At 47.3% G+C, this 19,228-nt stretch overlaps 44 non-coding genes across 44 annotated transcripts; all 44 read right to left on the bottom strand.

Moving 5' to 3' along the window:
* Nucleotides 1-103: 103 nt before the first annotated feature.
* trnat-ugu (transfer RNA threonine (anticodon UGU)) lies at nt 104-177 on the bottom strand. The gene has a single exon. It is a non-coding gene; the product is annotated as a tRNA-Thr (tRNA).
* Nucleotides 178-350: 173 nt separating this feature from the next.
* Nucleotides 351-424, bottom strand: trnat-agu (transfer RNA threonine (anticodon AGU)). Its single transcript has one exon. It is a non-coding gene; the product is annotated as a tRNA-Thr (tRNA).
* A 708-nt stretch (nt 425-1,132) lies between these two features.
* Nucleotides 1,133-1,206, bottom strand: trnat-ugu (transfer RNA threonine (anticodon UGU)). Its single transcript has one exon. It is a non-coding gene; the product is annotated as a tRNA-Thr (tRNA).
* A 173-nt stretch (nt 1,207-1,379) lies between these two features.
* trnat-agu (transfer RNA threonine (anticodon AGU)) lies at nt 1,380-1,453 on the bottom strand. Its single transcript has one exon. It is a non-coding gene; the product is annotated as a tRNA-Thr (tRNA).
* A 697-nt stretch (nt 1,454-2,150) lies between these two features.
* Nucleotides 2,151-2,224, bottom strand: trnat-ugu (transfer RNA threonine (anticodon UGU)). Its single transcript has one exon. It is a non-coding gene; the product is annotated as a tRNA-Thr (tRNA).
* Nucleotides 2,225-2,397: 173 nt separating this feature from the next.
* Nucleotides 2,398-2,471, bottom strand: trnat-agu (transfer RNA threonine (anticodon AGU)). The gene has a single exon. It is a non-coding gene; the product is annotated as a tRNA-Thr (tRNA).
* A 674-nt stretch (nt 2,472-3,145) lies between these two features.
* On the bottom strand, nt 3,146-3,219 carry trnat-ugu (transfer RNA threonine (anticodon UGU)). Its single transcript has one exon. It is a non-coding gene; the product is annotated as a tRNA-Thr (tRNA).
* A 173-nt stretch (nt 3,220-3,392) lies between these two features.
* On the bottom strand, nt 3,393-3,466 carry trnat-agu (transfer RNA threonine (anticodon AGU)). The gene has a single exon. It is a non-coding gene; the product is annotated as a tRNA-Thr (tRNA).
* Nucleotides 3,467-4,159: 693 nt separating this feature from the next.
* On the bottom strand, nt 4,160-4,233 carry trnat-ugu (transfer RNA threonine (anticodon UGU)). Its single transcript has one exon. It is a non-coding gene; the product is annotated as a tRNA-Thr (tRNA).
* Nucleotides 4,234-4,406: 173 nt separating this feature from the next.
* Nucleotides 4,407-4,480, bottom strand: trnat-agu (transfer RNA threonine (anticodon AGU)). Its single transcript has one exon. It is a non-coding gene; the product is annotated as a tRNA-Thr (tRNA).
* Nucleotides 4,481-4,915: 435 nt separating this feature from the next.
* trnar-ucu (transfer RNA arginine (anticodon UCU)) lies at nt 4,916-5,005 on the bottom strand. Its single transcript is given in 2 exon segments — nt 4,916-4,951; nt 4,969-5,005. It is a non-coding gene; the product is annotated as a tRNA-Arg (tRNA).
* Nucleotides 5,006-5,187: 182 nt separating this feature from the next.
* trnat-ugu (transfer RNA threonine (anticodon UGU)) lies at nt 5,188-5,261 on the bottom strand. The gene has a single exon. It is a non-coding gene; the product is annotated as a tRNA-Thr (tRNA).
* Nucleotides 5,262-5,434: 173 nt separating this feature from the next.
* trnat-agu (transfer RNA threonine (anticodon AGU)) lies at nt 5,435-5,508 on the bottom strand. Its single transcript has one exon. It is a non-coding gene; the product is annotated as a tRNA-Thr (tRNA).
* Nucleotides 5,509-6,178: 670 nt separating this feature from the next.
* On the bottom strand, nt 6,179-6,252 carry trnat-ugu (transfer RNA threonine (anticodon UGU)). The gene has a single exon. It is a non-coding gene; the product is annotated as a tRNA-Thr (tRNA).
* Nucleotides 6,253-6,425: 173 nt separating this feature from the next.
* Nucleotides 6,426-6,499, bottom strand: trnat-agu (transfer RNA threonine (anticodon AGU)). The gene has a single exon. It is a non-coding gene; the product is annotated as a tRNA-Thr (tRNA).
* Nucleotides 6,500-7,173: 674 nt separating this feature from the next.
* Nucleotides 7,174-7,247, bottom strand: trnat-ugu (transfer RNA threonine (anticodon UGU)). The gene has a single exon. It is a non-coding gene; the product is annotated as a tRNA-Thr (tRNA).
* Nucleotides 7,248-7,420: 173 nt separating this feature from the next.
* trnat-agu (transfer RNA threonine (anticodon AGU)) lies at nt 7,421-7,494 on the bottom strand. Its single transcript has one exon. It is a non-coding gene; the product is annotated as a tRNA-Thr (tRNA).
* Nucleotides 7,495-7,929: 435 nt separating this feature from the next.
* Nucleotides 7,930-8,019, bottom strand: trnar-ucu (transfer RNA arginine (anticodon UCU)). The gene is given in 2 exon segments: nt 7,930-7,965; nt 7,983-8,019. It is a non-coding gene; the product is annotated as a tRNA-Arg (tRNA).
* A 182-nt stretch (nt 8,020-8,201) lies between these two features.
* On the bottom strand, nt 8,202-8,275 carry trnat-ugu (transfer RNA threonine (anticodon UGU)). Its single transcript has one exon. It is a non-coding gene; the product is annotated as a tRNA-Thr (tRNA).
* A 173-nt stretch (nt 8,276-8,448) lies between these two features.
* On the bottom strand, nt 8,449-8,522 carry trnat-cgu (transfer RNA threonine (anticodon CGU)). The gene has a single exon. It is a non-coding gene; the product is annotated as a tRNA-Thr (tRNA).
* Nucleotides 8,523-9,192: 670 nt separating this feature from the next.
* On the bottom strand, nt 9,193-9,266 carry trnat-ugu (transfer RNA threonine (anticodon UGU)). Its single transcript has one exon. It is a non-coding gene; the product is annotated as a tRNA-Thr (tRNA).
* Nucleotides 9,267-9,439: 173 nt separating this feature from the next.
* On the bottom strand, nt 9,440-9,513 carry trnat-agu (transfer RNA threonine (anticodon AGU)). Its single transcript has one exon. It is a non-coding gene; the product is annotated as a tRNA-Thr (tRNA).
* Nucleotides 9,514-10,208: 695 nt separating this feature from the next.
* On the bottom strand, nt 10,209-10,282 carry trnat-ugu (transfer RNA threonine (anticodon UGU)). The gene has a single exon. It is a non-coding gene; the product is annotated as a tRNA-Thr (tRNA).
* Nucleotides 10,283-10,455: 173 nt separating this feature from the next.
* Nucleotides 10,456-10,529, bottom strand: trnat-cgu (transfer RNA threonine (anticodon CGU)). Its single transcript has one exon. It is a non-coding gene; the product is annotated as a tRNA-Thr (tRNA).
* A 670-nt stretch (nt 10,530-11,199) lies between these two features.
* Nucleotides 11,200-11,273, bottom strand: trnat-ugu (transfer RNA threonine (anticodon UGU)). The gene has a single exon. It is a non-coding gene; the product is annotated as a tRNA-Thr (tRNA).
* A 173-nt stretch (nt 11,274-11,446) lies between these two features.
* Nucleotides 11,447-11,520, bottom strand: trnat-agu (transfer RNA threonine (anticodon AGU)). The gene has a single exon. It is a non-coding gene; the product is annotated as a tRNA-Thr (tRNA).
* A 695-nt stretch (nt 11,521-12,215) lies between these two features.
* Nucleotides 12,216-12,289, bottom strand: trnat-ugu (transfer RNA threonine (anticodon UGU)). The gene has a single exon. It is a non-coding gene; the product is annotated as a tRNA-Thr (tRNA).
* Nucleotides 12,290-12,462: 173 nt separating this feature from the next.
* On the bottom strand, nt 12,463-12,536 carry trnat-cgu (transfer RNA threonine (anticodon CGU)). The gene has a single exon. It is a non-coding gene; the product is annotated as a tRNA-Thr (tRNA).
* A 670-nt stretch (nt 12,537-13,206) lies between these two features.
* trnat-ugu (transfer RNA threonine (anticodon UGU)) lies at nt 13,207-13,280 on the bottom strand. Its single transcript has one exon. It is a non-coding gene; the product is annotated as a tRNA-Thr (tRNA).
* Nucleotides 13,281-13,453: 173 nt separating this feature from the next.
* trnat-agu (transfer RNA threonine (anticodon AGU)) lies at nt 13,454-13,527 on the bottom strand. Its single transcript has one exon. It is a non-coding gene; the product is annotated as a tRNA-Thr (tRNA).
* Nucleotides 13,528-13,961: 434 nt separating this feature from the next.
* On the bottom strand, nt 13,962-14,051 carry trnar-ucu (transfer RNA arginine (anticodon UCU)). Its single transcript is given in 2 exon segments — nt 13,962-13,997; nt 14,015-14,051. It is a non-coding gene; the product is annotated as a tRNA-Arg (tRNA).
* A 182-nt stretch (nt 14,052-14,233) lies between these two features.
* On the bottom strand, nt 14,234-14,307 carry trnat-ugu (transfer RNA threonine (anticodon UGU)). The gene has a single exon. It is a non-coding gene; the product is annotated as a tRNA-Thr (tRNA).
* A 173-nt stretch (nt 14,308-14,480) lies between these two features.
* Nucleotides 14,481-14,554, bottom strand: trnat-agu (transfer RNA threonine (anticodon AGU)). Its single transcript has one exon. It is a non-coding gene; the product is annotated as a tRNA-Thr (tRNA).
* Nucleotides 14,555-14,989: 435 nt separating this feature from the next.
* On the bottom strand, nt 14,990-15,079 carry trnar-ucu (transfer RNA arginine (anticodon UCU)). The gene is given in 2 exon segments: nt 14,990-15,025; nt 15,043-15,079. It is a non-coding gene; the product is annotated as a tRNA-Arg (tRNA).
* Nucleotides 15,080-15,261: 182 nt separating this feature from the next.
* On the bottom strand, nt 15,262-15,335 carry trnat-ugu (transfer RNA threonine (anticodon UGU)). Its single transcript has one exon. It is a non-coding gene; the product is annotated as a tRNA-Thr (tRNA).
* A 173-nt stretch (nt 15,336-15,508) lies between these two features.
* On the bottom strand, nt 15,509-15,582 carry trnat-agu (transfer RNA threonine (anticodon AGU)). Its single transcript has one exon. It is a non-coding gene; the product is annotated as a tRNA-Thr (tRNA).
* A 669-nt stretch (nt 15,583-16,251) lies between these two features.
* Nucleotides 16,252-16,325, bottom strand: trnat-ugu (transfer RNA threonine (anticodon UGU)). The gene has a single exon. It is a non-coding gene; the product is annotated as a tRNA-Thr (tRNA).
* A 173-nt stretch (nt 16,326-16,498) lies between these two features.
* On the bottom strand, nt 16,499-16,572 carry trnat-agu (transfer RNA threonine (anticodon AGU)). The gene has a single exon. It is a non-coding gene; the product is annotated as a tRNA-Thr (tRNA).
* Nucleotides 16,573-17,249: 677 nt separating this feature from the next.
* On the bottom strand, nt 17,250-17,323 carry trnat-ugu (transfer RNA threonine (anticodon UGU)). The gene has a single exon. It is a non-coding gene; the product is annotated as a tRNA-Thr (tRNA).
* A 173-nt stretch (nt 17,324-17,496) lies between these two features.
* On the bottom strand, nt 17,497-17,570 carry trnat-agu (transfer RNA threonine (anticodon AGU)). The gene has a single exon. It is a non-coding gene; the product is annotated as a tRNA-Thr (tRNA).
* Nucleotides 17,571-18,005: 435 nt separating this feature from the next.
* trnar-ucu (transfer RNA arginine (anticodon UCU)) lies at nt 18,006-18,095 on the bottom strand. Its single transcript is given in 2 exon segments — nt 18,006-18,041; nt 18,059-18,095. It is a non-coding gene; the product is annotated as a tRNA-Arg (tRNA).
* A 182-nt stretch (nt 18,096-18,277) lies between these two features.
* trnat-ugu (transfer RNA threonine (anticodon UGU)) lies at nt 18,278-18,351 on the bottom strand. The gene has a single exon. It is a non-coding gene; the product is annotated as a tRNA-Thr (tRNA).
* Nucleotides 18,352-18,524: 173 nt separating this feature from the next.
* Nucleotides 18,525-18,598, bottom strand: trnat-agu (transfer RNA threonine (anticodon AGU)). Its single transcript has one exon. It is a non-coding gene; the product is annotated as a tRNA-Thr (tRNA).
* A 435-nt stretch (nt 18,599-19,033) lies between these two features.
* On the bottom strand, nt 19,034-19,123 carry trnar-ucu (transfer RNA arginine (anticodon UCU)). The gene is given in 2 exon segments: nt 19,034-19,069; nt 19,087-19,123. It is a non-coding gene; the product is annotated as a tRNA-Arg (tRNA).
* Nucleotides 19,124-19,228: the final 105 nt, after the last annotated feature.

The raw sequence follows: 19,228 nt of genomic DNA, 5'->3' as shown, positions 1-19,228 counted from the left end.
CAGAAAAGACAGGTGCTCTAGCCTCTGCACAATTTAAACTGGATTCAAGGTCTCAAGGCTCTCTGTCCAAGAACAATCCCAAAGAGCAAAGTTAGCTGGATAGAGGCACCGCTGGGATTCGAACCCAGGATCTCCTGTTTACAAGACAGGCGCTTTGACCAACTAAGCCACGGCGCCTTGATGCTATGATTTGTTATCTTGGGACACTGTCCTTCAACAACAGCTCAGGGATGGTTTGCAAGTGGAAGCAATTGCAAAGGAAGCCTCAGTTTCACCGTTTGTGGTCAGTTCTCAGAAAAGCAAAGAATTGCGAGGGTTCAAGGCCTTGCGAAACAGAAGGGCACAGTCAAAGGCACCGCTGGGATTCGAACCCAGGATCTCCTGTTTACTAGACAGGCGCTTTAACCAACTAAGCCACAGCGCCTGCCAGCCTGTGCACAAAAAAAGATGCAAATCGTGGACCAGGCCTTGGACAGCATAAACTAGTTTGTTGACAACTGCGTGGGGGGTGGCCAGCCAGCCTCTGTGATTATTGGCCAACCATGTTCAGCTGGACTCCTAGAACCCACATCAAACATGTTTATGGAGCTCCATTCACAAGAGCTGCAAAGACCATCTAAGCAGCGGGAAGAGAAAGGAAGTCTGGCACCACTCTGTGGTGACTGCCAGTCCTTGTGTGCAAGAGCCAAGAGGTTTTGGTAAGCAAATGTAGTAGTAAACAAAACAGACAACATTTTGAAGCCTTTCAACTACATTGACATTATTTGAAATGAACACGTTGAGAACAAGAGGCCTCAAAAGCTTTCTGTTAACTGAGGGCAACACTGTACAGTATGGGGTTGACAAAAGGGCTAAAGGTACGGCTCTGTTTGGACTCGAACCCACAACCTTTGAATATCCTCATTTTGCAATCTAGAAGTCCAATGCGCTATCCATTGCGCCACAGAGCCCACATGATTATGTGGTTGGGCCACTTGATGGTTTTTCATCTGGGCATTTCCAACACTGTAATGCTTTTCACTCTGCGGGCAGAAAAGACAGGTGCTCTAGCCTCTGCACAATTTAAACTGGATTCAAGGTCTCAAGGCTCTCTGTCCAAGAACAATCCCAAAGAGCAAAGTTAGCTGGATAGAGGCACCGCTGGGATTCGAACCCAGGATCTCCTGTTTACAAGACAGGCGCTTTGACCAACTAAGCCACGGCGCCTTGATGCTATGATTTGTTATCTTGGGACACTGTCCTTCAACAACAGCTCGGGGATGGTTTGCAAGTGGAAGCAATTGCAAAGGAAGCCTCAGTTTCACCGTTTGTGGTCAGTTCTCAGAAAAGCAAAGAATTGCGAGGGTTCAAGGCCTTGCGAAACAGAAGGGCACAGTCAAAGGCACCGCTGGGATTCGAACCCAGGATCTCCTGTTTACTAGACAGGCGCTTTAACCAACTAAGCCACAGCGCCTGCCAGCCTGTGCACAAAAAAAGATGCAAATCGTGGACCAGGCCTTGGACAGCATAAACTAGTTTGTTGACAACTGCGTGGGGGGTGGCCAGCCAGCCTCTGTGATTATTGGCCAACCATGTTCAGCTGGACTCCTAGAACCCACATCAAACATGTTTATGAAGCTCCATTCACAAGAGCTGCAAAGACCATCTAAGCAGCGGGAAGAGAAAGGAAGTCTGGCACCACTCTGTGGTGACTGCCAGTCCTTGTGTGCAAGAGCCAAGAGGTTTTGGTAAGCAAATGTAGTAGTAAACAAAACAGACAACATTTTGAAGCCTTTCAACTACATTGACATTATTTGAAATGAACACGTTGAGAACAAGAGGCCTCAAAAGCTTTCTGTTAACTGAGGGCAACACTGTACAGTATGGGGTTGACAAAAGGGCTAAAGGTACGACTCGAACCCACAACCTTTGAATGTCCTCATTTTGCAATCTAGAAGTCCAATGCGCTATCCATTGCGCCACAGAGCCCACATGATTATGTGGTTGGGCCACTTGATGGTTTTTCATCTGGGCATTTCCAACACTGTAATGCTTTTCACTCTGCGGGCAGAAAAGACAGGTGCTCTAGCCTCTGCACAATTTAAACTGGATTCAAGGTCTCAAGGCTCTCTGTCCAAGAACAATCCCAAAGAGCAAAGTCAGCTGGATAGAGGCACCGCTGGGATTCGAACCCAGGATCTCCTGTTTACAAGACAGGCGCTTTGACCAACTAAGCCACAGCGCCTTGATGCTATGATTTGTTATCTTGGGACACTGTCCTTCAACAACAGCTCAGGGATGGTTTGCAAGTGGAAGCAATTGCAAAGGAAGCCTCAGTTTCACCGTTTGTGGTCAGTTCTCAGAAAAGCAAAGAATTGCGAGGGTTCAAGGCCTTGCGAAACAGAAGGGCACAGTCAAAGGCACCGCTGGGATTCGAACCCAGGATCTCCTGTTTACTAGACAGGCGCTTTAACCAACTAAGCCACAGCGCCTGCCAGCCTGTGCACAAAAAAGATGCAAATCGTGGACCAGGACTTGGACAGCATAAACTATGGGGTGGTCAGCCAGCCTCTGTGATTATTGGCCAACCATGTTCAGCAGGACTCCTAGAATCCACAACAAACATGTTTATGGAGCTCCATGCACAAGAGCTGCAAAGACCATCTAAGCAGCGGGAAGAGAAAGGAAGTCTGGCACCACTCTGTGGTGACTGCCAGTCCTTGTGTGCAAGAGCCAAGAGATTTTGGTAAGCAAATGTAGTAGTAAACAAAACAGACAACATTTTGAAGCCTTTCAACTACATTGACATTATTTGAAATGAACACGTTGAGAACAAGAGGCCTCAAAAGCTTTCTGTTAACTGAGGGCAACACTGTACAGTATGGGGTTGACAAAACGGCTAAAGGGACTCGAACCCACAACCTTTGAATGTCCTAATTTTGCAATCTAGAAGTCCAATGCGCTATCCATTGCACCAGAGAACCCACATGACTGTGTGGTTGGGCCACTTGATGGTTTTTCATCTGGGCATTTCCAACACTGTAATGCTTTTCACTCTGTGGGCAGAAAAGACAGGTGCTCTAGCCTCTGCACAATTTAATCTGGATTCAAAGTCTCAAGGCTCTCTGTCCAAGTACAATCCCAAAGAGCAAAGTCAGCTGGATAGAGGCACCGCTGGGATTCGAACCCAGGATCTCCTGTTTACAAGACAGGCGCTTTGACCAGCTAAGCCACGGCGCCTTGATGCCAAGATCTGTTATCTTGGGACACTGTCCTTCAACAACAGCTCAGGGATGGTTTGCAAGTGGAAGAAATTGCAAAGCAAGCCTCAGTTTCACCGTTTGTGGTCAGTTCTCAGAAAAGCAAAGAATTGCGAGGGTTCAAGGCCTTGCGAAACAGAAGGGCACAGTCAAAGGCACCGCTGGGATTCGAACCCAGGATCTCCTGTTTACTAGACAGGCGCTTTAACCAACTAAGCCACAGCGCCTGCCAGCCTGTGCACAAAAAAGATGCAAATCGTGGACCAGGCCTTGGACAGCATAAACTAGTTTGTTGACAACTGCGTGGGGGGTGGCCAGCCAGCCTCTGTGATTATTGGCCAACCATGTTCAGCTGGACTCCTAGAACCCACATCAAACATGTTTATGGAGCTCCATTCACAAGAGCTGCAAAGACCATCTAAGCAGCGGGAAGAGAAAGGAAGTCTGGCACCACTCTGTGGTGACTGCCAGTCCTTGTGTGCAAGAGCCAAGAGGTTTTGGTAAGCAAATGTAGTAGTAAACAAAACAGACAACATTTTGAAGCCTTTCAACTACATTGACATTATTTGAAATGAACACGTTGAGAACAAGAGGCCTCAAAAGCTTTCTGTTAACTGAGGGCAACACTGTACAGTATGGGGTTGACAAAACGGCTAAAGGGACTTGAACCCACAACCTTTGAATGTCCTCATTTTGCAATCTAGAAGTCCAATGCGCTATCCATTGCGCCAGAGAACCCACATGACTGTGTGGTTGGGCCACTTGATGGTTTTTCATCTGGGCATTTCCAACACTGTAATGCTTTTCACTCTGCGGGCAGAAAAGACAGGTGCTCTAGCCTCTGCACAATTTAAACTGGATTCAAAGTCTCAAGGCTCTCTGTCCAAGAACAATCCCAAAGAGCAAAGTCAGCTGGATAGAGGCACCGCTGGGATTCGAACCCAGGATCTCCTGTTTACAAGACAGGCGCTTTGACCAGCTAAACCACAGCGCCTTGATGCCAAGATCTGTTATCTTGGGACACTGTCCTTCAACAACAGCTCAGGGATGGTTTGCAAGTGGAAGAAATTGCAAAGCAAGCCTCAGTTTCACCGTTTGTGGTCAGTTCTCAGAAAAGCAAAGAATTGCGAGGGTTCAAGGCCTTTGAAAACAGAAGGGCACAGTCAAAGGCACCGCTGGGATTCGAACCCAGGATCTCCTGTTTACTAGACAGGCGCTTTAACCAACTAAGCCACAGCGCCTGCCAGCCTGTGCACAAAAAAGATGCAAATCGTGGACCAGGCCTTGGACAGCATAAACTAGTTTGTTGACAACTGCGTGGGGGGTGGCCAGCCAGCCTCTGTGATTATTGGCCAACCATGTTCAGCTGGACTCCTAGAACCCACATCAAACATGTTTATGGAGCTCCATTCACAACAGCTGCAAAGACCATCTAAGCAGCGGGAAGAGAAAGGAAGTCTGGCACCACTCTGTGGTGACTGCCAGTCCTTGTGTGCAAGAGCCAAGAGGTTTTGGTAAGCAAATGTAGTAGTAAACAAAACAGACAACATTTTGAAGCCTTTCAACTACATTGACATTATTTGAAATGAACACGTTGAGAACAAGAGGCCTCAAAAGCTTTCTGTTAACTGAGGGCAACACTGTACAGTATGGGGTTGACAAAAGGGCTAAAGGTACGACTCTGGTGGGACTCGAACCCACAACCTTTGAATGTCCTCATTTTGCAATCTAGAAGTCCAATACGCTATCCATTGCGCCACAGAGCACACATGATTATGTGGTTGGGCCACTTGATGGTTTTTCATCTGGGCATTTCCAACACTGTAATGCTTTTCACTCTGCGGGCAGAAAAGACAGGTGCTCTAGCCTCTGCACAATTTAAACTGGATTCAAGGTATCAAGGCTCTCTGTCCAAGAACAATCCCAAAGAGCAAAGTCAGCTGGATAGAGGCACAGCTGGGATACGAACCCAGGATCTCCTGTTTACAAGACAGGCGCTTTGACCAACTAAGCCACAGCGCCTTGATGCTATGATTTGTTATCTTGGGACACTGTCCTTCAACAACAGCTCAGGGATGGTTTGCAAGTGGAAGCAATTGCAAAGGAAGCCTCAGTTTCACCGTTTGTGGTCAGTTCTCAGAAAAGCAAAGAATTGCGAGGGTTCAAGGCCTTGCAAAACAGAAGGGCACAGTCAAAGGCACCGCTGGGATTCGAACCCAGGATCTCCTGTTTACTAGACAGGCACTTTAACCAACTAAGCCACAGCGCCTGCCTGTGCACAAAAAAGATGCAAATCGTGGACCAGGCCTTGGACAGCATAAACTATGGGGTGGCCAGTCAGCCTCTGTGATTATTGGCCAACCATGTTCAGCAGGACTCCTAGAACCCACAACAAACATGTTTATGGAGCTCCATGCACAAGAGCTGCAAAGACCATCTAAGCAGCGGGAAGAGAAAGGAAGTCTGGCACCACTCTGTGGTGACTGCCAGTCCTTGTGTGCAAGAGCCAAGAGATTTTGGTAAGCAAATGTAGTAGTAAACAAAACAGACAACATTTTGAAGCCTTTCAACTACATTGACATTATTTGAAATGAACACGTTGAGAACAAGAGGCCTCAAAAGCTTTCTGTTAACTGAGGGCAACACTGTACAGTATGGGGTTGACAAAACGGCTAAAGGGACTCGAACCCACAACCTTTGAATGTCCTCATTTTGCAATCTAGAAATCCAATGCGCTATCCATTGCGCCTGAGAACCCACATGATTGTGTGGTTGGGCCACTTGATGGTTTTTCATCTGGGCATTCCCAACACTGTAATGCTTTTCACTCTGCGGGCAGAAAAGACAGGCGCTCTAGCCTCTGCACAATTTAAACTGGATTCAAAGTCTCAAGGCTCTCTGTCCAAGAACAATCCCAAAGAACAAAGTCAGCTGGATAGAGGCACCGTTGGGATTCGAACCCAGGACCTCCTGTTTACAAGACAGGCGCTTTGACCAACTAAGCCACAGCGCCTTGATGTTATGATTTGTTATCTTGGGACACTGTCCTTCAACAACAGCTCAGGGATGGTTTGCAAGTGGAAGAAATTGCAAAGCAAGCCTCAGTTTCACCGTTTGTGGTCAGTTATCAGAAAAGCAAAGAATTACGAGGGTTCAAGGCCTTGCGAAACAGAAGGGCACAGTCAAAGGCACCGCTGGGATTCGAACCCAGGATCTCCTGTTTACTAGACAGGCGCTTTAACCAACTAAGCCACAGCGCCTGCCAGCCTGTGCACAAAAAAGATGCAAATCGTGGACCAGGACTTGGACAGCATAAACTATGGGGTGGCCAGCCAGCCTCTGTGATTATTGGCCAACCATGTTCAGCAGGACTCCTAGAACCCACAACAAACATGTTTATGGAGCTCCATGCACAAGAGCTGCAAAGACCATCTAAGCAGCGGGAAGAGAAAGGAAGTCTGGCACCACTCTGTGGTGACTGCCAGTCCTTGTGTGCAAGAGCCAAGAGATTTTGGTAAGCAAATGTAGTAGTAAACAAAACAGACAACATTTTGAAGCCTTTCAACTACATTGACATTATTTGAAATGAACACGTTGAGAACAAGAGGCCTCAAAAGCTTTCTGTTAACTGAGGGCAACACTGTACAGTATGGGGTTGACAAAAGGGCTAAAGGGACTCGAACCCACGACCTTTGAATGTCCTCATTTTGCAATCTAGAAATCCAATGCGCTATCCATTGCGCCTGAGAACCCACATGATTGTGTGGTTGGGCCACTTGATGGTTTTTCATCTGGGCATTCCCAACACTGTAATGCTTCTCACTCTGCGGGCAGAAAAGACAGGTGCTCTAGCCTCTGCACAATTTAAACTGGATTCAAAGTCTCAAGGCTCTCTGTCCAAGAACAATGCCAAAGAGCAAAGTCAGCTGGATAGAGGCACCGCTGGGATTCGAACCCAGGATCTCCTGTTTACAAGACAGGCGCTTTGACCAGCTAAGCCACGGCGCCTTGATGCCAAGATCTGTTATCTTGGGACACTGTCCTTCAACAACAGCTCAGGGATGGTTTGCAAGTGGAAGAAATTGCAAAGCAAGCCTCAGTTTCACCGTTTGTGGTCAGTTCTCAGAAAAGCAAAGAATTGCGAGGGTTCAAGGCCTTGCGAAACAGAAGGGCACAGTCAAAGGCACCGCTGGGATTCGAACCCAGGATCTCCTGTTTACTAGACAGGCGCTTTAACCAACTAAGCCACAGCGCCTGCCAGCCTGTGCACAAAAAAGATGCAAATCGTGGACCAGGCCTTGGACAGCATAAACTAGTTTGTTGACAACTGCGTGGGGGGTGGCCAGCCAGCCTCTGTGATTATTGGCCAACCATGTTCAGCTGGACTCCTAGAACCCACATCAAACATGTTTATGGAGCTCCATTCACAAGAGCTGCAAAGACCATCTAAGCAGCGGGAAGAGAAAGGAAGTCTGGCACCACTCTGTGGTGACTGCCAGTCCTTGTGTGCAAGAGCCAAGAGGTTTTGGTAAGCAAATGTAGTAGTAAACAAAACAGACAACATTTTGAAGCCTTTCAACTACATTGACATTATTTGAAGTGAACACGTTGAGAACAAGAGGCCTCAAAAGCTTTCTGTTAACTGAGGGCAACACTGTACAGTATGGGGTTGACAAAAGGGCTAAAGGTACGACTCTGGTGGGACTCGAACCCACAACCTTTGAATGTCCTCATTTTGCAATCTAGAAGTCCAATGCGCTATCCATTGCGCCACAGAGCCCACATGATTATGTGGTTGGGCCACTTGATGGTTTTTCATCTGGGCATTTCCAACATTGTAATGCTTTTCACTCTGCGGGCAGAAAAGACAGGTGCTCTAGCCTCTGCACAATTTAAACTGGATTCAAGGTCTCAAGGCTCTCTGTCCAAGAACAATCCCAAAGAGCAAAGTCAGCTGGACAGAGGCACCGCTGGGATTCGAACCCAGGATCTCCTGTTTACAAGACAGGCGCTTTGACCAACTAAGCCACGGCGCCTTGATGCTATGATTTGTTATCTTGGGACACTGTCCTTCAACAACAGCTCAGGGATGGTTTGCAAGTGGAAACAATTGCAAAGGAAGCCTCAGTTTCACCGTTTGTGGTAAGTTCTCAGAAAAGCAAAGAATTGCGAGGGTTCAAGGCCTTGTGAAACAGAAGGGCACAGTCAAAGGCACCGCTGGGATTCGAACCCAGGATCTCCTGTTTACGAGACAGGCGCTTTAACCAACTAAGCCACAGCGCCTGCCTGTGCACAAAAAAGATGCAAATCGTGGACCAGGCCTTGGACAGCATAAACTATGGGGTGGCCAGTCAGCCTCTGTGATTATTGGCCAACCATGTTCAGCAGGACTCCTAGAACCCACAACAAACATGTTTATGGAGCTCCATGCACAAGAGCTGCAAAGACCATCTAAGCAGCGGGAAGAGAAAGGAAGTCTGGCACCACTCTGTGGTGACTGCCAGTCCTTGTGTGCAAGAGCCAAGAGATTTTGGTAAGCAAATGTAGTAGTAAACAAAACAGACAACATTTTGAAGCCTTTCAACTACATTGACATTATTTGAAATGAACACGTTGAGAACAAGAGGCCTCAAAAGCTTTCTGTTAACTGAGGGCAACACTGTACAGTATGGGGTTGACAAAACGGCTAAAGGGACTCGAACCCACAACCTTTGAATGTCCTCATTTTGCAATCTAGAAATCCAATACGCTATCCATTGCGCCTGAGAACCCACATGATTGTGTGGTTGGGCCACTTGATGGTTTTTCATCTGGGCATTCCCAACACTGTAATGCTTTTCACTCTGCGGGCAGAAAAGACAGGCGCTCTAGCCTCTGCACAATTTAAACTGGATTCAAAGTCTCAAGGCTCTCTGTCCAAGAACATTCCCAAAGAACAAAGTCAGCTGGATAGAGGCACCGTTGGGATTCGAGCCCAGGACCTCCTGTTTACAAGACAGGCGCTTTTACCAACTAAGCCACGGCGCCTTGATGTTATGATTTGTTATCTTGGGACACTGTCCTTCAACAACAGCTCAGGGATGGTTTGCAAGTGGAAGAAATTGCAAAGCAAGCCTCAGTTTCACCGTTTGTGGTCAGTTATCAGAAAAGCAAAGAATTACGAGGGTTCAAGGCCTTGCGAAACAGAAGGGCACAGTCAAAGGCACCGCTGGGATTCGAACCCAGGATCTCCTGTTTACTAGATAGGCGCTTTAACCAACTAAGCCACAGCGCCTGCCAGCCTGTGCACAAAAAGATGCAAATCGTGGACCAGGCCTTGGACAGCATAAACTAGTTTGTTGACAACTGCGTGGGGGGTGGCCAGTCAGCCTCTGTGATTATTGGCCAACCATATTCAGCTGGACTCCTAGAACCCACATCAAACATGTTTATGGAGCTCCATTCACAAGAGCTGCAAAGACCATCTAAGCAGCGGGAAGAGAAAGGAAGTCTGGCACCACTCTGTGGTGACTGCCAGTCCTTGTGTGCAAGAGCCAAGAGGTTTTGGTAAGCAAATGTAGTAGTAAACAAAACAGACAACATTTTGAAGCCTTTCAACTACATTGACATTATTTGAAGTGAACACGTTGAGAACAAGAGGCCTCAAAAGCTTTTTGTTAACTGAGGGCAACACTGTACAGTATGGGGTTGACAAAAGGGCTAAAGGTACGACTCGAACCCACAACCTTTGAATGTCCTCATTTTGCAATCTAGAAGTCCAATGCGCTATCCATTGCGCCACAGAGCCCACATGATTATGTGGTTGGGCCACTTGATGGTTTTTCATCTGGGCATTTCCAACATTGTAATGCTTTTCACTCTGCGGGCAGAAAAGACAGGTGCTCTAGCCTCTGCACAATTTAAACTGGATTCAAGGTCTCAAGGCTCTCTGTCCAAGAACAATCCCAAAGAGCAAAGTCAGCTGGACAGAGGCACCGCTGGGATTCGAACCCAGGATCTCCTGTTTACAAGACAGGCGCTTTGACCAACTAAGCCACGGCGCCTTGATGCTATGATTTGTTATCTTGGGACACTGTCCTTCAACAACAGCTCAGGGATGGTTTGCAAGTGGAAACAATTGCAAAGGAAGCCTCAGTTTCACCGTTTGTGGTAAGTTCTCAGAAAAGCAAAGAATTGCGAGGGTTCAAGGCCTTGTGAAACAGAAGGGCTCAGTCAAAGGCACCGCTGGGATTCGAACCCAGGATCTCCTGTTTACGAGACAGGCGCTTTAACCAACTAAGCCACAGCGCCTGCCTGTGCACAAAAAAGATGCAAATCGTGGACCAGGCCTTGGACAGCATAAACTATGGGGTGGCCAGTCAGCCTCTGTGATTATTGGCCAACCATGTTCAGCAGGACTCCTAGAACCCACAACAAACATGTTTATGGAGCTCCATGCACAAGAGCTGCAAAGACCATCTAAGCAGCGGGAAGAGAAAGGAAGTCTGGCACCACTCTGTGGTGACTGCCAGTCCTTGTGTGCAAGAGCCAAGAGATTTTGGTAAGCAAATGTAGTAGTAAACAAAACAGACAACATTTTGAAGCCTTTCAACTACATTGACATTATTTGAAATGAACACGTTGAGAACAAGAGGCCTCAAAAGCTTTCTGTTAACTGAGGGCAACACTGTACAGTATGGGGTTGACAAAACGGCTAAAGGGACTCGAACCCACAACCTTTGAATGTCCTCATTTTGCAATCTAGAAATCCAATACGCTATCCATTGCGCCTGAGAACCCACATGATTGTGTGGTTGGGCCACTTGATGGTTTTTCATCTGGGCATTCCCAACACTGTAATGCTTTTCACTCTGTGGGCAGAAAAGACAGGCGCTCTAGCCTCTGCACAATTTAAACTGGATTCAAAGTCTCAAGGCTCTCTGTCCAAGAACATTCCCAAAGAACAAAGTCAGCTGGATAGAGGCACCGTTGGGATTCGAGCCCAGGACCTCCTGTTTACAAGACAGGCGCTTTTACCAACTAAGCCACGGCGCCTTGATGTTATGATTTGTTATCTTGGGACACTGTCCTTCAACAACAGCTCAGGGATGGTTTGCAAGTGGAAGAAATTGCAAAGCAAGCCTCAGTTTCACCGTTTGTGGTCAGTTATCAGAAAAGCAAAGAATTACGAGGGTTCAAGGCCTTGCGAAACAGAAGGGCACAGTCAAAGGCACCGCTGGGATTCGAACCCAGGATCTCCTGTTTACTAGATAGGCGCTTTAACCAACTAAGCCACAGCGCCTGCCAGCCTGTGCACAAAAAGATGCAAATCGTGGACCAGGCCTTGGACAGCATAAACTAGTTTGTTGACAACTGCGTGGGGGGTGGCCAGTCAGCCTCTGTGATTATTGGCCAACCATATTCAGCTGGACTCCTAGAACCCACATCAAACATGTTTATGGAGCTCCATTCACAAGAGCTGCAAAGACCATCTAAGCAGCGGGAAGAGAAAGGAAGTCTGGCACCACTCTGTGGTGACTGCCAGTCCTTGTGTGCAAGAGCCAAGAGGTTTTGGTAAGCAAATGTAGTAGTAAACAAAACAGACAACATTTTGAAGCCTTTCAACTACATTGACATTATTTGAAGTGAACACGTTGAGAACAAGAGGCCTCAAAAGCTTTTTGTTAACTGAGGGCAACACTGTACAGTATGGGGTTGACAAAAGGGCTAAAGGTACGACTCGAACCCACAACCTTTGAATGTCCTCATTTTGCAATCTAGAAGTCCAATGCGCTATCCATTGCGCCACAGAGCCCACATGATTATGTGGTTGGGCCACTTGATGGTTTTTCATCTGGGCATTTCCAACATTGTAATGCTTTTCACTCTGCGGGCAGAAAAGACAGGTGCTCTAGCCTCTGCACAATTTAAACTGGATTCAAGGTCTCAAGGCTCTCTGTCCAAGAACAATCCCAAAGAGCAAAGTCAGCTGGACAGAGGCACCGCTGGGATTCGAACCCAGGATCTCCTGTTTACAAGACAGGCGCTTTGACCAACTAAGCCACGGCGCCTTGATGCTATGATTTGTTATCTTGGGACACTGTCCTTCAACAACAGCTCAGGGATGGTTTGCAAGTGGAAACAATTGCAAAGGAAGCCTCAGTTTCACCGTTTGTGGTAAGTTCTCAGAAAAGCAAAGAATTGCGAGGGTTCAAGGCCTTGTGAAACAGAAGGGCTCAGTCAAAGGCACCGCTGGGATTCGAACCCAGGATCTCCTGTTTACGAGACAGGCGCTTTAACCAACTAAGCCACAGCGCCTGCCTGTGCACAAAAAAGATGCAAATCGTGGACCAGGCCTTGGACAGCATAAACTATGGGGTGGCCAGTCAGCCTCTGTGATTATTGGCCAACCATGTTCAGCAGGACTCCTAGAACCCACAACAAACATGTTTATGGAGCTCCATGCACAAGAGCTGCAAAGACCATCTAAGCAGCGGGAAGAGAAAGGAAGTCTGGCACCACTCTGTGGTGACTGCCAGTCCTTGTGTGCAAGAGCCAAGAGATTTTGGTAAGCAAATGTAGTAGTAAACAAAACAGACAACATTTTGAAGCCTTTCAACTACATTGACATTATTTGAAATGAACACGTTGAGAACAAGAGGCCTCAAAAGCTTTCTGTTAACTGAGGGCAACACTGTACAGTATGGGGTTGACAAAACGGCTAAAGGGACTCGAACCCACAACCTTTGAATGTCCTCATTTTGCAATCTAGAAATCCAATACGCTATCCATTGCGCCTGAGAACCCACATGATTGTGTGGTTGGGCCACTTGATGGTTTTTCATCTGGGCATTCCCAACACTGTAATGCTTTTCACTCTGCGGGCAGAAAAGACAGGCGCTCTAGCCTCTGCACAATTTAAACTGGATTCAAAGTCTCAAGGCTCTCTGTCCAAGAACATTCCCAAAGAACAAAGTCAGCTGGATAGAGGCACCGTTGGGATTCGAGCCCAGGACCTCCTGTTTACAAGACAGGCGCTTTTACCAACTAAGCCACGGCGCCTTGATGTTATGATTTGTTATCTTGGGACACTGTCCTTCAACAACAGCTCAGGGATGGTTTGCAAGTGGAAGAAATTGCAAAGCAAGCCTCAGTTTCACCGTTTGTGGTCAGTTATCAGAAAAGCAAAGAATTACGAGGGTTCAAGGCCTTGCGAAACAGAAGGGCACAGTCAAAGGCACCGCTGGGATTCGAACCCAGGATCTCCTGTTTACTAGATAGGCGCTTTAACCAACTAAGCCACAGCGCCTGCCAGCCTGTGCACAAAAAGATGCAAATCGTGGACCAGGCCTTGGACAGCATAAACTAGTTTGTTGACAACTGCGTGGGGGGTGGCCAGTCAGCCTCTGTGATTATTGGCCAACCATATTCAGCTGGACTCCTAGAACCCACATCAAACATGTTTATGGAGCTCCATTCACAAGAGCTGCAAAGACCATCTAAGCAGCGGGAAGAGAAAGGAAGTCTGGCACCACTCTGTGGTGACTGCCAGTCCTTGTGTGCAAGAGCCAAGAGGTTTTGGTAAGCAAATGTAGTAGTAAACAAAACAGACAACATTTTGAAGCCTTTCAACTACATTGACATTATTTGAAATGAACACGTTGAGAACAAGAGGCCTCAAAAGCTTTCTGTTAACTGAGGGCAACACTGTACAGTATGGGGTTGACAAAAGGGCTAAAGGTACGACTCTGGTGGGACTCGAACCCACAACCTTTGAATGTCCTCATTTTGCAATCTAGAAGTCCAATGCGCTATCCATTGCGCCACAGAGCCCACATGATTATGTGGTTGGGCCACTTGATGGTTTTTCATCTGGGCATTTCCAACACTGTAATGCTTTTCACTGTGCGGGCAGAAAAGACAGGTGCTCTAGCCTCTGCACAATTTTAACTGGATTCAAGGTCTCAAGGCTCTCTGTCCAAGAACAATCCCAAAGAGCAAAGTCAGCTGGATAGAGGCACCGCTGGGATTCGAACCCAGGATCTCCTGTTTACAAGACAGGCGCTTTGACCAACTAAGCCACAGCGCCTTGATGCTATGATTTGTTATCTTGGGACACTGTCCTTCAACAACAGCTCAGGGATGGTTTGCAAGTGGAAGAAATTGCAAAGCAAGCCTCAGTTTCACCGTTTGTGGTCAGTTCTCAGAAAAGCAAAGAATTGCGAGGGTTCAAGGCCTTGCGAAACAGAAGGGCACAGTCAAAGGCACCGCTGGGATTCGAACCCAGGATCTCCTGTTTACTAGACAGGCGCTTTAACCAACTAAGCCACAGCGCCTGCCAGCCTGTGCACAAAAAAGATGCAAATCGTGGACCAGGCCTTGGACAGCATAAACTAGTTTGTTGACAACTGCGTGGGGGGTGGCCAGCCAGCCTCTGTGATTATTGGCCAACCATGTTCAGCTGGACTCCTAGAACCCACATCAAACATGTTTATGGAGCTCCATTCACAAGAGCTGCAAAGACCATCTAAGCAGCGGGAAGAGAAAGGAAGTCTGGCACCACTCTGTGGTGACTGCCAGTCCTTGTGTGCAAGAGCCAAGAGGTTTTGGTAAGCAAATGTAGTAGTAAACAAAACAGACAACATTTTGAAGCCTTTCAACTACATTGACATTATTTGAAATGAACACGTTGAGAACAAGAGGCCTCAAAAGCTTTCTGTTAACTGAGGGCAACACTGTACAGTATGGGGTTGACAAAAGGGCTAAAGGTACGACTCTGGTGGGACTCGAACCCACAACCTTTGAATGTCCTCATTTTGCAATCTAGAAGTCCAATGCGCTACCCATTGCGCCACAGAGCCCACATGGTTATGTGGTTGGGCCACTTGATGGTTTTTCATCTGGGCATTTCCAACACTGTAATGCTTTTCACTCTGCGGGCAGAAAAGACAGGTGCTCTAGCCTCTGCACAATTTAAACTGGAATCAAGGTATCAAGGCTCTCTGTCCAAGAACAATCCCAAAGAGCAAAGTCAGCTGGATAGAGGCACAGCTGGGATACGAACCCAGGATCTCCTGTTTACAAGACAGGCGCTTTGACCAACTAAGCCACAGCGCCTTGATGCTATGATTTGTTATCTTGGGACACTTTCCTTCAACAACAGCTCAGGGATGGTTTGCAAGTGGAAGCAATTGCAAAGGAAGCCTCAGTTTCACCGTTTGTGGTCAGTTCTCAGAAAAGCAAAGAATTGCGAGGGTTCAAGGCCTTGCGAAACAGAAGGGCACAGTCAAAGGCACCGCTGGGATTCGAACCCAGGATCTCCTGTTTACTAGACAGGCGCTTTAACCAACTAAGCCACAGCGCCTGCCAGCCTGTGCACAAAAAAGATGCAAATCGTGGACCAGGACTTGGACAGCATAAACTATGGGGTGGCCAGCCAGCCTCTGTGATTATTGGCCAACCATGTTCAGCAGGACTCCTAGAACCCACAACAAACATGTTTATGGAGCTCCATGCACAACAGCTGCAAAGACCATCTAAGCAGCGGGAAGAGAAAGGAAGTCTGGCACCACTCTGTGGTGACTGCCAGTCCATGTGTGCAAGAGCCAAGAGGTTTTGGTAAGCAAATGTAGTAGTAAACAAAACAGACAACATTTTGAAGCCTTTCAACTACATTGACATTATTTGAAATGAACACGTTGAAAACAAGAGGCCTCAAAAGCTTTCTGTTAACTGAGGGCAACACTGTACAGTATGGGGTTGACAAAAGGGCTAAAGGTACGACTCGAACCCACAACCTTTGAATGTCCTCATTTTGCAATCTAGAAGTCCAATGCGCTATCCATTGCACCACAGAGCCCACATGATTATGTGGTTGGGCCACTTGATGGTTTTTCATCTGGGCATTTCCAACACTGTAATGCTTTTCACTCTGCGGGCAGAAAAGACAGGTGCTCTAGCCTCTGCACAATTTACACTGGATTCAAGGCTCTCTGTCCAAGAACAATCCCAAAGAGCAAAGTTAGCTGGATAGAGGCACCGCTGGGATTCGAACCCAGGATCTCCTGTTTACAAGACAGGCGCTTTGACCAACTAAGCCACGGCGCCTTGATGCTATGATTTGTTATCTTGGGACACTGTCCTTCAACAACAGCTCAGGGATGGTTTGCAAGTGGAAGCAATTGCAAAGGAAGCCTCAGTTTCACCGTTTGTGGTCAGTTCTCAGAAAAGCAAAGAATTGCGAGGGTTCAAGGCCTTGCGAAACAGAAGGGCACAGTCAAAGGAACCACTGGGATTCGAACCCAGGATCTCCTGTTTACTAGACAGGCGCATTAACCAACTAAGCCACAGCGCCTGCCAGCCTGTGCACAAAAAAGATGCAAATCGTGGACCAGGCCTTGGACAGCATAAACTATGGGGTGGCCAGCCAGCCTCTGTGATTATTGGCCAACCATGTTCAGCAGGACTCCTAGAACCCACAACAAACATGTTTATGGAGCTCCATTCACAACAGCTGCAAAGACCATCTAAGCAGCGTGAAGAGAAAGGAAGTCTGGCACCACTCTGTGGTGACTGCCAGTCCATGTGTGCAAGAGCCAAGAGGTTTTGGTAAGCAAATGTAGTAGTAAACAAAACAGACAACATTTTGAAGCCTTTCAACTACATTGACATTATTTGAAATGAACACGTTGAAAACAAGAGGCCTCAAAAGCTTTCTGTTAACTGAGGGCAACACTGTACAGTATGGGGTTGACAAAAGGGCTAAAGGTACGACTCGAACCCACAACCTTTGAATGTCCTCATTTTGCAATCTAGAAGTCCAATGCGCTATCCATTGCACCACAGAGCCCACATGATTATGTGGTTGGGCCACTTGATGGTTTTTCATCTGGGCATTTCCAACACTGTAATGCTTTTCACTCTGCGGGCAGAAAAGACAGGTGCTCTAGCCTCTGCACAATTTAAACTGGATTCAAGGTCTCAAGGCTCTCTGTCCAAGAACAATCCCAAAGAGCAAAGTTAGCTGGACAGAGGCACCGCTGGGATTCGAACCCAGGATCTCCTGTTTACAAGACAGGCGCTTTGACCAACTAAGCCACGGCGCCTTGATGCTATGATTTGTTATCTTGGGACACTGTCCTTCAACAACAGCTCAGGGATGGTTTGCAAGTGGAAGCAATTGCAAAGGAAGCCTCAGTTTCACCGTTTGTGGTCAGTTCTCAGAAAAGCAAAGAATTGCGAGGGTTCAAGGCCTTGCGAAACAAAAGGGCACAGTCAAAGGCACCGCTGGGATTCGAACCCAGGATCTCCTGTTTACTAGACAGGCGCTTTAACCAACTAAGCCACAGCGCCTGCCAGCCTGTGCACAAAAAAGATGCAAATCGTGGACCAGGCCTTGGACAGCATAAACTAGTTTGTTGACAACTGCGTGGGGGGTGGCCAGCCAGCCTCTGTGATTATTGGCCAACCATGTTCAGCTGGACTCCTAGAACCCACATCAAACATGTTTATGGAGCTCCATTCACAAGAGCTGCAAAGACCATCTAAGCAGCGGGAAGAGAAAGGAAGTCTGGCACCACTCTGTGGTGACTGCCAGTCCTTGTGTGCAAGAGCCAAGAGGTTTTGGTAAGCAAATGTAGTAGTAAACAAAACAGACAACATTTTGAAGCCTTTCAACTACATTGACATTATTTGAAATGAACACGTTGAGAACAAGAGGCCTCAAAAGCTTTCTGTTAACTGAGAGCAACACTGTACAGTATGGGGTTGACAAAAGGGCTAAAGGTACGACTCTGGTGGGACTCGAACCCACAACCTTTGAATGTCCTCATTTTGCAATCTAGAAGTCCAATGCACTATCCATTGCGCCACAGAGCCCACATGACTATGTGGTTGGGCCACTTGATGATTTTTTATCTGGGCATTTCCAACAATGTAATGCTTTTCACTCTGCGGGCAGAAAAGACAGGTGCTCTAGCCTCTGCACAATTTAAACTGGATTCAAGGTCTCAAGGCTCTCTGTCCAAGAACAATCCCAAAGAGCAAAGTTAGCTGGATAGAGGCACCGCTGGGATTCGAACCCAGGATCTCCTGTTTACAAGACAGGCGCTTTGACCAACTAAGCCACGGCGCCTTGATGCTATGATTTGTTATCTTGGGACACTGTCCTTCAACAACAGCTCAGGGATGGTTTGCAAGTGGAAGCAATTGCAAAGGAAGCCTCAGTTTCACCGTTTGTGGTCAGTTCTCAGAAAAGCAAAGAATTGCGAGGGTTCAAGGCCTTGCGAAACAGAAGGGCACAGTCAAAGGAACCACTGGGATTCGAACCCAGGATCTCCTGTTTACTAGACAGGCGCTTTAACCAACTAAGCCACAGCGCCTGCCAGCCTGTGCACAAAAAAGATGCAAATCGTGGACCAGGCCTTGGACAGCATAAACTAGTTTGTTGACAACTGCGTGGGGGGTGGCCAGCCAGCCTCTGTGATTATTGGCCAACCATGTTCAGCTGGACTCCTAGAACCCACATCAAACATGTTTATGGAGCTCCATTCACAAGAGCTGCAAAGACCATCTAAGCAGCGGGAAGAGAAAGGAAGTCTGGCACCACTCTGTGGTGACTGCCAGTCCTTGTGTGCAAGAGCCAAGAGGTTTTGGTAAGCAAATGTAGTAGTAAACAAAACAGACAACATTTTGAAGCCTTTCAACTACATTGACATTATTTGAAATGAACACGTTGAGAACAAGAGGCCTCAAAAGCTTTCTGTTAACTGAGAGCAACACTGTACAGTATGGGGTTGACAAAAGGGCTAAAGGTACGACTCTGGTGGGACTCGAACCCACAACCTTTGAATGTCCTCATTTTGCAATCTAGAAGTCCAATGCACTATCCATTGCGCCACAGAGCCCACATGACTATGTGGTTGGGCCACTTGATGATTTTTTATCTGGGCATTTCCAACAATGTAATGCTTTTCACTCTGCGGGCAGAAAAGACAGGTGCTCTAGCCTCT

The sequence above is a fragment of the Pimephales promelas genome, chromosome 16 (genome assembly GCF_988280905.1).
Source record: "Pimephales promelas chromosome 16, fPimPro1.hap1.1, whole genome shotgun sequence".
In the NCBI taxonomy this organism is placed as follows: domain Eukaryota; kingdom Metazoa; phylum Chordata; class Actinopteri; order Cypriniformes; family Leuciscidae; genus Pimephales; species Pimephales promelas.
The sequence above is the reverse complement of the archived record's forward strand: the minus strand, read 5'-3'. Positions and strand labels throughout refer to the sequence as shown.